We start from the raw sequence: 12,242 nt of genomic DNA on the forward strand, positions 1-12,242 counted from the left end.
AGGTAGATTTGAAAGGGGTCAAGAAGAAGAGTTGGGGTAAATATAATCAAAATATACTGAAAAGTTCTCAGAAAATTAACTAAAATAACTAAAATATAGGCTAGCCATATTGGTGAATGCTTGGTTTGATTGAGAGACCGTGACTCAAAATAATAAGGTGGAAGAAAAAGTGAGGAAAATCCCAAAATCAACCTCAGGCCTTCAAATGTGCATATTCCCTGGCACATTTGATTGTGCACACACATGCAATCACATACTACATACATATGCATAGGACAAACTGTGTGTTCGCTCTCTCTGTAAGTGGATACTGCACAGGTTTGCTCTTTGGATCCCAGAAGAGCAGCAGTACTGATACTGTGGTGCAAAGTTATTCCCCCAGCCCTGGGAGTGTGAGGAAGGTGGGCCTCGGGCTCACTGGGGGGTGTTAGGGCAGGTGGGCCTCGGGCTCACTGGGGAGTATGAGGGCAGGTGGGCCTCGGGCCCACTGGGGAGTGTGAGGGCGGGTGGGCCTCGGGCCCACTGGCTGACACCACCATGATCTAGTCAGCGCATTTCAGGTCAAGTGGGAGAACCTGTCTCCAAAAACTAGGCAGGTGGCAGGCACAACCCCTTCACTTGGGAGGTGGCAGCAATGGTATCGGGACTTCAAGGGTGACTTCATCTACATAAGACATTTAATACCAGCCTGGGTTCCAACAGAGACAGTCTCAAAAGAAAACAAACAAGAACACTTAAAGACAGGGTTCATGCTCAACAGCAAATGTCAAACACAAAATAAACTCTGGGGTTTTGAAGCCTTTTTTTCTTTTTCTTGTCTCATTTTACTTTGTTTTGGCATTTATTACCTTACTAGTCTTTTGCTTGTCATTATGAATTCTGATTTTGTTATTATGGGCTGTGTGTGTTTATATGTGTGGTGGTGGTGGTGGTGGTGGTGTGTGTGTGTGTGCAAGCAAGCATGTGTGTGTTTCTTGTGCTTTTTTGTTGTATTCTGATTCTTTTTATTTGCCAGTTTGTTTTCTAAAGAGAGAGCAAGTAGGTGCAGAGCTGTAGAGAAGGCATAGAGCTGGATGAGTGTGGAGGTGGGGATGATCTGGGAGGAGACAAGAGAGCAGAAACTGTGACCAGAATATATTACATAAAAATTATTTTCAATAGAAAATAAGAATAAAAAGCCTAAACCTGACAGCTGATGAGGTTAACCTCTGAACTCCACACATATGCAGACAAATATGTAAACCCTTATCCCCAGCAACTGGTTAAAGGAAGGAATTTTTTAAAAATTTTTCGGAGCCCTGCCCCACGCCGTCCGGCCCCTTTCACTGAGTTCATCAGTCCTAGCGGAAGCGCCGCCAGCATGTCTGAAAAACTGCCCTACAAAGTCGCGGACACTGGACTGGCTGCCTGGGGACGAAAGGCCCTGGACATAGCCGAGAACGAGATGCCCGGTTTGATGCGCATGCGGGGGATGTACTCAGCGTCCAAGCCACTGAAGGGTGCCCGCATCGCTGGCTGCCTGCACATGACTGTGGAGACTGCCGTCCTCATCGAGATTCTCGTGGCCCTGGGTGCTGAGGTGCGGTGGTTCAGCTGCAACATCTTCTCCACTCAGGACCATGCAGCAGCTGCCATTGCCAAGGCTGGCATTCCAGTGTTTGCCTGGAAGGGTGAGACGGACGAAGAGTACCTGTGGTGCATTGAGCAGACACTGCATTTCAAAGACGGCCCCCTCAACATGATTCTGGACGATGGTGGCGACCTCACCAACCTCATCCACACCAAATACCCGCAACTTCTGTCAGGCATCCGAGGCATCTCTGAGGAGACCACGACTGGGGTCCACAACCTCTACAAGATGATGGCCAATGGGATACTGAAGGTGCCTGCCATCAATGTCAATGATTCTGTCACCAAGAGCAAGTTTGACAACCTCTATGGCTGCCGGGAGTCCCTCATAGATGGCATCAAACGGGCCACAGATGTGATGATTGCGGGCAAGGTGGCAGTGGTAGCAGGCTATGGTGACGTGGGCAAGGGCTGTGCCCAGGCCCTGAGGGGTTTTGGGGCCCGAGTCATCATCACCGAGATTGACCCCATCAATGCACTGCAAGCTGCCATGGAGGGCTATGAGGTGACCACCATGGACGAGGCCTGTAAGGAGGGCAACATCTTTGTCACCACCACAGGCTGTGTTGACATCATCCTTGGCCGGCACTTTGAGCAGATGAAGGATGATGCCATTGTGTGTAACATTGGACACTTTGATGTGGAGATTGACGTGAAGTGGCTCAATGAGAATGCTGTGGAGAAGGTGAACATCAAGCCCCAGGTGGACCGCTATTGGCTAAAGAATGGGCGCCGAATCATCCTGCTGGCTGAAGGCCGACTGGTCAACCTGGGTTGTGCCATGGGCCATCCCAGTTTTGTGATGAGCAACTCCTTCACAAACCAGGTGATGGCACAGATTGAGCTGTGGACCCACCCAGATAAATACCCCATTGGAGTTCACTTCTTGCCTAAGAAGCTGGATGAGGCAGTGGCCGAAGCCCACTTGGGCAAGCTGAATGTGAAGCTGACCAAGCTGACTGAGAAGCAGGCCCAGTATCTGGGCATGCCCATTGATGGCCCCTTCAAGCCTGATCACTACCGCTACTGAGAGCCAGGACTGCCCTTCACCTTCCAGCTGCCATCCTTGGTCCAGGCCCTGCTTCTTTCCCAAGAGCACACGTCACCAGCTTCGCAGTTGCTTCACCAATGTTGTCCATGGGGCTGGTTACTGTCTTTGGCCTCTGTTGTGTCCTTCATACGGTTCCAGGTGTGGCAAGGGGAACTGAGAGTCTCCAGTCAGGAGCCATCCACAGGGGACATGAGCCTTGGAAGCCCTGAGGCTGGATGCGGCTAGTGGTGGTCACAAGCCCACGCACTTTACCATCCAGGCTCTTACTTGGTCTTTAGATCTGTGTGCTTGGTTTCTCAGCCTGGGACCAGAGAAGGTGCTCTACCAGAGAGTGGGAACCACTGGAGCTGGAAGGTTCCTCAGAGCTTGGCTTATTTACCATTGGGCCGTCTTTTTAAATCTCAGAATACTGAGGTTGGTACTTTTGGTCCCTATTTCACAGGGGTGAGAATTAAGAGATAATTAACCAAGAAGGGACAGGTGACAGCTAGAAGTTAAAAGGGGCTGGAAAAAACAGGCTAAGGTCTGTCACTGTTTTGTTACTGATGGTTTCTATCCCAAGCCTGGGTCACAAAGAGATTAATTTGGTTTATAGTGTTTGGAATGTTAATAAAGGAAGGTGGAGTAAATAAAATTTCTGGTTCCTAAAAAAAAAAAAAATTTTCGGACAATATAATTATACCATTTATAATATTACATATATATTATAATATAATTTATCTTCCCTTTCTTTGTTCAGAATCCTCACATATATTCTTCCTTCTCTCTTTCAAATTCTTGTCCTTTTTTATTAAATTTTATTACGTGTGTATATGTTTGTGAGAGGGTGTGTATTTCTAAATACATAGGTATAACTGCTCAAGTATGTATACATATATAAATATATAACTTGTATATATATGGTTTTAGAGCTGACTATTTATTAACGGGTAACTAATTGGTGTGCTCTTCCCTGGGAAGACTATCTCTCCAGCTCTCAATATCCCTTAGTTGCCTATAGTTCTTTGTCTAGGGTTGAGGTCTTGTGAGCTTTTCCCAGTCCATGTTAGCATGTCTGTCTATTGGTGTCCTCCATCAAACCACAACTCTCCAGTTAGATCAACCAGAGGAAGCATGTCTGGTACCGGAAACCTAGCCAACTACTCAGGGCTGCTGACGTCAAATATCTTGGACAGGACTTATAACTTAAACTTTACTCATCCAGCATAACCCCTAACCATATTCTAAATGTTTATCTTTATACCCAAAAGTAAGTGTAGCCTTACCCCTCATCAAAGAAACCTCTCTTTACAGTGAATGGTGACTGGTGCAGAAAGTCACAAATGACCAAAGTTGGGAGTTACAGAGGCCAGTCCCAGCTGGCACATCGACAACAAATCTCCTGCACCTAAAGCACAGGGATGGTGATGGTGGAGAAGGCAGAAAGACTGTAGCGGACTGAAGGTCAGGGAGTTAGCTGTGAGACTATGTCTCCTGGGGCTGTCAGCAGCTACACCCAAACAATCTCACCAACATGGCCGACTAAGGGAAAAAAATTTAAAACATGATACAGACACAGATCTAAAAATTCTTTAAAGTTTAGCATAGGTGAACACATGTAAAGCAACCAACACTTTCATCGTTACTAACAAGATTTTCTCTTCAACAATGAACTCACGGGCTGCGCTTCCACGCTGCTTATGTATCATCAGAAAACCGTGCTTTCTTTGTAGTTTTCAAGTAGAGTAAGAAGTCCTGAGCCTTGACCTAGGCAGTCAATGCTTTTCCAGAGGACCTGGGTCCAATCCCAGGCACCAACACAGTCGCTCACAGCTGTATGCTGTATGCAACTCCAGTGCTGGTGGGGGTGATGCCATCTTCTGACCTGCTGAGAGTACTGCATGCAGAAACATGTATGCACGAAAAACACCTACACACATACGCCCATAAAACAGTTTTAAACATTTATGTAGAGTACGAATGTAGAAATATGGAAACAAGCAATGACAGCAGAGTCCTGTGGATTTCCAACATTACCTCTAGGAAGTACTTTTTGGTGCCCTTTTTATGAGCCTGTAGCACTTTTCCAAGAATCTTACTGGTATTTTCTTCTACTAACACTTTCCAACTAACGTTTTATTAGCTTATTCGGTGTTTAATTAAATTGTAACAGCAAAAACAAATGACAGAATCACCTTTAAGAGTAAACATCAGAGTCTTTCAAGTGTTTATTTGGTGAGAGGAGTTGATGGAACTAGTCTAGGGCACAGCCTTGTGGTCACAGGCTTTGAGCCTTTGACATGGGGGCCTAGACAATCAGTATAGTGGACATAAATCCTGTGTATCTTCTCAGATTTCTGGGATGGCATTTCTGCTTCTCTCTCTTGGTTGGTGTCTATGTGTACTAAGTCACCTTCTCACATCGGGTTTCAATGAAATGCCTGTTTCCGGCATGGGATACGGCTTCCAGAGTGGTTCCCAAAGCCAGTAAGGGCTTTAAAAGCACTGGAAAGAAAACCTCATCTTGTGAATCACAGGAAGTGAGACATGGGAAGAATCCAGCAGGAGCCTCTTTTCTTTCCTCCGTGGACAACAAGGTAAGCTTCTCTTTCAGTGTTTTAGGAGAAAGCCCTTTGTGCTGAGTAAACATGTCTGCCCAGGGAATTGTTCTTATCTCTCTTGAACTCTGTGTGAAGGGGTGGCCATCACCATAATGACTGTATGTCTTTTATTGCCCACCTTCTCCCTTTCTCTGCATCTTCATTACCCTGGGCTTACATGTCCCTAGTGTCAGCACTTTAATCTCCGCCTGAGGCTCTGCCTTCCAGAGGAACGATACAAAGACAGTCAGTTAATTTGATGTCAGTTAAACAGAGGTTTAAACAGCTTCCATGGTATAACGTTAGTGCTGGAGGAGGAGAGATGAACAGCAGAGAGGAGTGTGAGGTATATGGTGTAATTTACAGTCTGTTGGCCTTACATAGGCAATGCAACATATATTGAGATATCTAAAATTAAAATGAGGCTGGAGGGATAAAAATAAAAAGAGTAAACATTACAGAAGGCCTGCCTTATAGTCTGATAGGAGAGTGGAGACATAATAAAAGAAACAATATTAATACAATAGCAAAGATTAACTAGCTGTATGTTATGTCCTTGTATTAGCCACATCACAAAACATGAATCCTTGAATTAGACATTTGTTAATTTACTAATTCTGAGATGAAGGAATGGGGTCTTAGGACCCTTAGGGGATTTCTCACAGTCACCCGGGTAGGAGATTGTGACGTTCTTAGTAAGGTTCCAGCCCAGGTAGTTTGGCTCTCAACCACAGGATGAGAAGGTACAGAGAAATATTTAAATGGAGCCTGTGACATTTGTTGGAATCAGAGCAGCATTCAGAGAACCTTGAACAATCAGGTCCCAAATAGGGAACCATTTAATAAGCTAGGTCAGCTGAGATGTGACTTGTCATGGAGGTCAGGACTTCTGGATGATGATGCAGGTTAAGGCAGCCTTCATGCAAGTCAGAACAGGCTCCTATGAGCTTGCTCCCTTCGAAAGACATTGCTTCTGTTCTTTTTTTTTAATAAACATTTTCTCAGATGCATGGGAACTTGTACCTGTGTTTATGTAGAGTAGATACTTAAGGTACAGTCCAAACTTTAAAAATAATGTTTTCTGGTAGACAACAAAGCCAACTATTCCAAGAATTATAATGGGATAGAAGGCAGTATGGCATGGGAAGAACAAATGAGTGTGTGTAATCCCCACTGATGCTAAAGAAAAGGGACCTTTTCCTGAGAGCTGAGCCTCTCTCCCAGGAGACAAGGGAAGAGTGGACATTCTGTACAGAAGAAACAAGAAAGGGCAGCGGAAAGAATGGTGAAGAAATTACGACCCATCTGAAAAATGGCTCAAATATGGTAAGTATACAATGCTGGGTTATCACTCACAAGCACAGTCAGAACCTGGTTTCTGAAAGTGAAGTGATGTTCGCAGTGAACCAGGGCATTTGGTCAATTTGCATCAGAAGGACACAGTCTGGAAAGGATTTGAGGATCTCTTGGAGTTTTGTTTGAAAAAAGACTTTCATATCAAAACGTCGAAGGCAGAGCAACGGTGTCAGCAGCTGAACAGCTGATGTCGTCTCCATTCTCTTATTTAATTTGACGATTACACAGTTCTTTGGAACTTGTGTGATGATCAGGATCAAGATAAAAAACCCCACTGGCACAATGGCATCTTGTGATCGGTGATCAATAAACACGCTTCTCTGTCTGCTGCTACTGCAAGACACAAACGGGCACAATGGCATCTTGTGATTGGTGATCAATAACACGCTTCTCTGTCTGCTGCTACTGCAAGACACAAACGGGCACAAGGGTAGCATTAAAAACTGGGGTTGCCATGGATCTTGTATTTGAAGCTAAGCAGTACGAATTTTATCCAGAGAAAAAAATAATTACACAGAAAAATCTCCCAACACCTCTTGTAGTTTGGAATAAAAGTCTCCAGCAGAGCTTAGGTTGCTTATGAGGGCAAGTAGATACACCCAGAAACCCCAGGTACCCTCTGGCATCACAAAGCATTGAGATGTTCCAGTAAGGATAGCTAAAAAGTAGTAAATTTGCAGGTTAAAAATGTCCCAGTGAGTAAGAGTGTTTGCTCCACAAGAACGAGGGCGAGATTGGATCCCAGCACCCATGTGAAAAGCAGGTAGGGCATGTTTCTAGGCCTGTAACCCCAAAGTTGTGGTAGAGGACCCCTGGCTGTTACAGTCTTTAGGTTCAGTGGGAGACCTAGTCTCAAGAACATGAGATAGAGTGACAGCACAGGCACCTGACATGTTCCACTGCCTCCGCAAGTGTGCAAAGGCATGTGCACCCACATGCACGACTGTACACTACTCATACGTACATACTAGCACTGTTTCTTGTTTTAACTCCCCTAGAAGAAGTCCCCAGGTTCACATTCAGATAGATTATTTAGTATGCTACTGAGAAAAACTTTCTGTGGAAGTAGAAACACAGAACAGGGCTAGAGAGGTGTTGATAGGGGCTATAGAACAGGCTTTTCTCTGCGAGGTATCTCTGTTCATGCTGTTGACCTCATGCCTTGGAGGAGATAGGTGTTTGTATAGCTTGGAAGGAGACAACTCTAGGAGGGTAATCCATTTTTGAGCATGTCCGGTTAGTCACACAGTTAGGAGAAAAGTGACTCACTGACAAAGAAAGCCTCCATGTGAAAAGATGCTAAAAGTTCTGAATCTTTTGTGTGTACAGGGACAGCAAGAGCTAAAGGGTCTAGGGTAACAGATGGCCAATTTGATATTTAAAATTCTCCATTGAGGAGATTTTTCGTATAGGTGCAAAACCTATAACTACTGAATGTTAAAAGAAAAAAATGTATTACCCAATTTTAATTATGTAATTGTTGTTGAAACAATTTCAGAATTTTCAAGTCACTTCATTTTCCCAACATCTAGGAACTAAAAAACAAAACAACAAAGAAAATCTCCAGTGTCTCTATAATACCACAGGGCAAAGCTGACAGAAAGATGTCAGCAAATGAGATGTAGCAAGAACTAGGAAGAACTCTTCCTGCTCTGGCCTCTTTTTTAGCTGCTCAAATGTGTTTACCTTGTTGTGGTGGTTTGAAAGAAAATGCTCCCCAAAGGGAGTGGCACTATTACAATGTGGGGCTTTTTTAGAGTCGGTGTGGATTTGTTGGACTAAGTGTGTCACTGGGGACAGGCTTCAAGGTTTCCTATGCTCAAGTTATGCCCAGCATGGAACAAGACTTCTGCTGCCTGGTGATAAAGATGGAGAACTCTCAGCTCCTTCTCCAGCATCATATCTGCCTGAATACCACCTGACATGACAATAATGAACTACATCTCTGAAGTGTAAGAGACCCCCAAGTAAATGTTTTTCCTTACAAGAGTTGCCTTGGTCATGGTGTCTCTTCACACCAATAGAAACCCTAACTAAGGCACTTGTCTAGACATCAAAACAAACTGAATCATTATGAGGTGCTCCTTCTAAAGAAGCCTGATGAGTTATTAATTTCAAGATTTCTTTTACAAGTTGAGTATTCTGCACTCTCATGTAGGTGAAGTTGGGTGGTCTGCATGCTCATGTAGGTGGAGGCCAATAGAGACATGTGTTAGCCTTAAGGCATTCTGCCTTGCTTCAGGGTCAAAGTGATGAAGCCTGCCCACCCTTGGCTGAAACCTCTGAAACCAGTGCCTATATATATATATATATATATATATATATATATATATATATATATATATCTTTAAGTTATTTTTATTCAGTATTTTGTCACAGTAACAGAAAGATGATAATACAGGATATATTACAGTTCTTATGTAAGTACACACATTTTCAATGTGCTGTTGTCACTGTGATTGCGATAATAACTTAAATTTTGCTGGAGATAGAAGCACTTACACATAATCTTATCGTCTTGTATTTAAAACTATTCAAGAAAGTTAGTATAGTAAAACAGCCATTTCCACTTTCTATGTGCTGCTTCTAATTCAGACTCTGCATAAGAAGTATATACTCAAAGATAGCCTTTTTTATATGATACATAGCCCTGGATGTCCTGGAACTTGCTCTGAAGACCAGGCTGGCCTTGAACTCAGAGATCCACCTGCCTCTGCCTCCCAAGTGCTTAGATTAAAGGCATGCGCTGACACCACCTGGCTAAAATGGTTTGCTAAAATACCTGTTAGGAGACCATGAGAGATTTCTCAGTGGTTAAGACTAATGTCTGTTCTGCCAGAGGATCTGGGTTTAATTCCTGGCACCAACATACAACTCACAGCTGTATGTAACTTTGGTATCAGGAGATCGAATGCTCTCTTCTGACCTCTGTGAGCAGACACCAAGAACACACATGGTGTACAGAATAAATGCAGGCAAATGATGATATACATAAAATAATTTTTAATCAAAATAAAATCTTCTAAGTCTTAAGTCTGAATATATTGAGGCACACATTTAATCCCAAACTTAGAAAGCAGAGGCAGTCAGATCTCTGTGAACTGTAAACAAACTTGGTCCATATCCTGAGTTTCAGGCCAGCCATGATTATTTAGTAAGACCCTGTCACAACACAACCAAACAGATGAAAATCTGATAGGGATACTAAGAGCTGGACAAATAACCAAGAATAAGTCACTGTTGAGTTCTCAGTCTTAAATGGGACACTCATATTATTCCCTCCAAAGCTTGGGAACCATCAAAGAAGGGGAGACAGAGAAAATACAGTAGACAAATTATTAGAAAGATTGACTGTGAAACACTGTCTTAAAGACATTACATAGTCATGGCAATCATCAACTCGTAACAGCTTCAGTCCACATAGGTCACATAAGACAAGTACACCAACATTTAGTCGTTGATAGAGAGGGGCACACAAGACCTAGATTCACCCAGGAACTAAGGACTATAGAGGACTACTAGAGGAAAGTCAACACTGTCTTCATCACTGTGGTCAATGGTGAGTTTCTCATGTTGCTGTGGATAGCTTCACACCTATCTCCTCCACTCAAACAGTCCGGTTACACCCAGTGGGCCACAGACCAAACAAGAACCAAACCCAAACCCAAAATCATAATCAAAACCCATAAAAGTGGGAACGGGTGGTGGTATACATGTGTTCAGGAGCTAGTGGCAGAGGAGAGACTAAGAAAGGATGGGGAGGAATAATTGTGGTCAGAATGTAGTAAATACATACATGAAATTGTCAAAGAATTCATTAACAGAACTCAACAAAGTTTTCAGAATACCTAAAAGAAAACTATATTCAAGTTGTTAATACAAATTGTTATCGAGAGTAGTAGAGATCTGTTGGGCAGTGGGACCAGGACTTATCTTGAGTGTGAGAACTGGCTTTTTGGAGCTTGTTACCTTGCTCAGCCTTGAAACAGGGGGGAGGGCCTTGGTCCTACCTCAACTTGGTATGCCAGACTCTGTTGACTCCCAAGGAAGGCCTTACCCCCTCTGAGGATAGAATGGTGGATGGGAAAGGAGAAATGGGGGAGGGGAGGGAGGTGAAACTGGGGTTGGTATGTAAAATGAAAAGAAATTTTTAAATAAAAAGAGTACCAGAAACTTTCATTTGTATCTCATCAGTAATCTTCCATGGTGATCTTATACAGAAAGGCTATTACCATTGCTCATGCTTACCTTTTGCCAGAACTTGATAGTAAGATCCTGTCTTTGAAAACACCATGCTCTCAAGTCATAGAATATGTAGAAACCAAGCTACCAGCTTGGAAGTTTCATATTGGATAGTTTTTGTAGTGCTTGAAGGTACTATGCACGCTATGGAAGGAGAAAATAATCATCAATATTATCTAGTTGTGAGTTCTGCAAGACACAGCGATTGCTTTCCTGGTTAGTTAGACAGTCCCTTTAAAGCAGTACTGGCATGAGTGTTATAGAAGTAACTCACCACTTTCTGGTTGGATTTATGGTCAACTCCATGAGATGGAATCAGTAGTTAATACCATTGGCATGGCTAAGAGCCTGTAGTTAGACAGGTCATAGGCCCAAGGGGAGAACTTATTACTGTTGCTCTGCCAAACAAATACAGCATTAAATGGACTTCATGTGATCTATCCTTATACCCATAGATTAACGCATCTCTCAAACATTATCAGAGAAGCTGTTGATTAACAGAGAACCACAACTTGTAAAGATACAGAGAACAAGAAAATGCAGCCCTAAGTGGGACATCTCTATATATAATATCTTTCCTCCCAATGTTCAGAGATCACAACAGAAAAGGCTGAAGGGCTATGAAAACCAGAAGTGGTCGATTACTATATCAAAATAGTGTTTTCTAGACACAAAAGGGCTGTTGTACATACAATATCACGTCATCATGACAGCGTGTATAAGATCTGTGCAAACTCAGGCCAGACCAAAATCTCAGCATGAAAGAGGGAGGGAGGTGATTATGAATTCCTAGCCCATGCTGAGCAGTTATTAGCTCCTGATAGCTGCGGGGAGAGGGAGAATCAGTTTTCCTTAAGGTTGAGGCGTCTGGTAGGTCAACTACCGTCCAGTGGATGGTCATACACTCAGTATCTGGTAGGTCAACCACACTCTAGTGGATGGCCATACACTCAGTATCTGATAGGTCAACAATACTCTAGTGGATGGCCATACACTCAGCAGTGGATGGGCAGCACAAATCAGACTCAAGGACTACATGAAGCAGGGGGCAGGCAGGAATATGAAGGTGAATCTGTCAAGAATTAGGAGTAGCAGAGACGTGAATGTAATCAAAATATGTTGTATGAAATTCTCAACGAATTAATAAAAATATAAACACATAGGAACCCCAAAACAATAAAAAGACTGTTAAATGTTTTCTTAATTCTGAAACTTAATCAAATCATGAAGTAACTGGGCATCATAGATTACGATACAATATTTTTTAAAACTTGTATGCTAATATTTAAATTTCTGTCAAACCAAGTACATCTTCTAATGACTATTAATGTTACAAGTTAAATTTTTTTGAGATATAATCTTTTTATAAGGCCCTGCCTGGCCAG

At 43.0% G+C, this 12,242-nt stretch overlaps 1 pseudogene; it reads left to right on the plus strand.

The window, feature by feature from the left end:
* The first annotated feature begins 1,299 nt into the window (after positions 1 to 1,299).
* LOC125414076 (adenosylhomocysteinase pseudogene) lies at positions 1,300 to 3,340 on the plus strand (annotated as a pseudogene).
* The last annotated feature ends 8,902 nt before the right edge of the window (positions 3,341 to 12,242 follow it).

This window comes from Myodes glareolus, chromosome 15 (assembly GCF_982192425.1).
Source record: "Myodes glareolus chromosome 15, mMyoGla1.1, whole genome shotgun sequence".
Lineage (NCBI taxonomy): Eukaryota > Metazoa > Chordata > Mammalia > Rodentia > Cricetidae > Myodes > Myodes glareolus.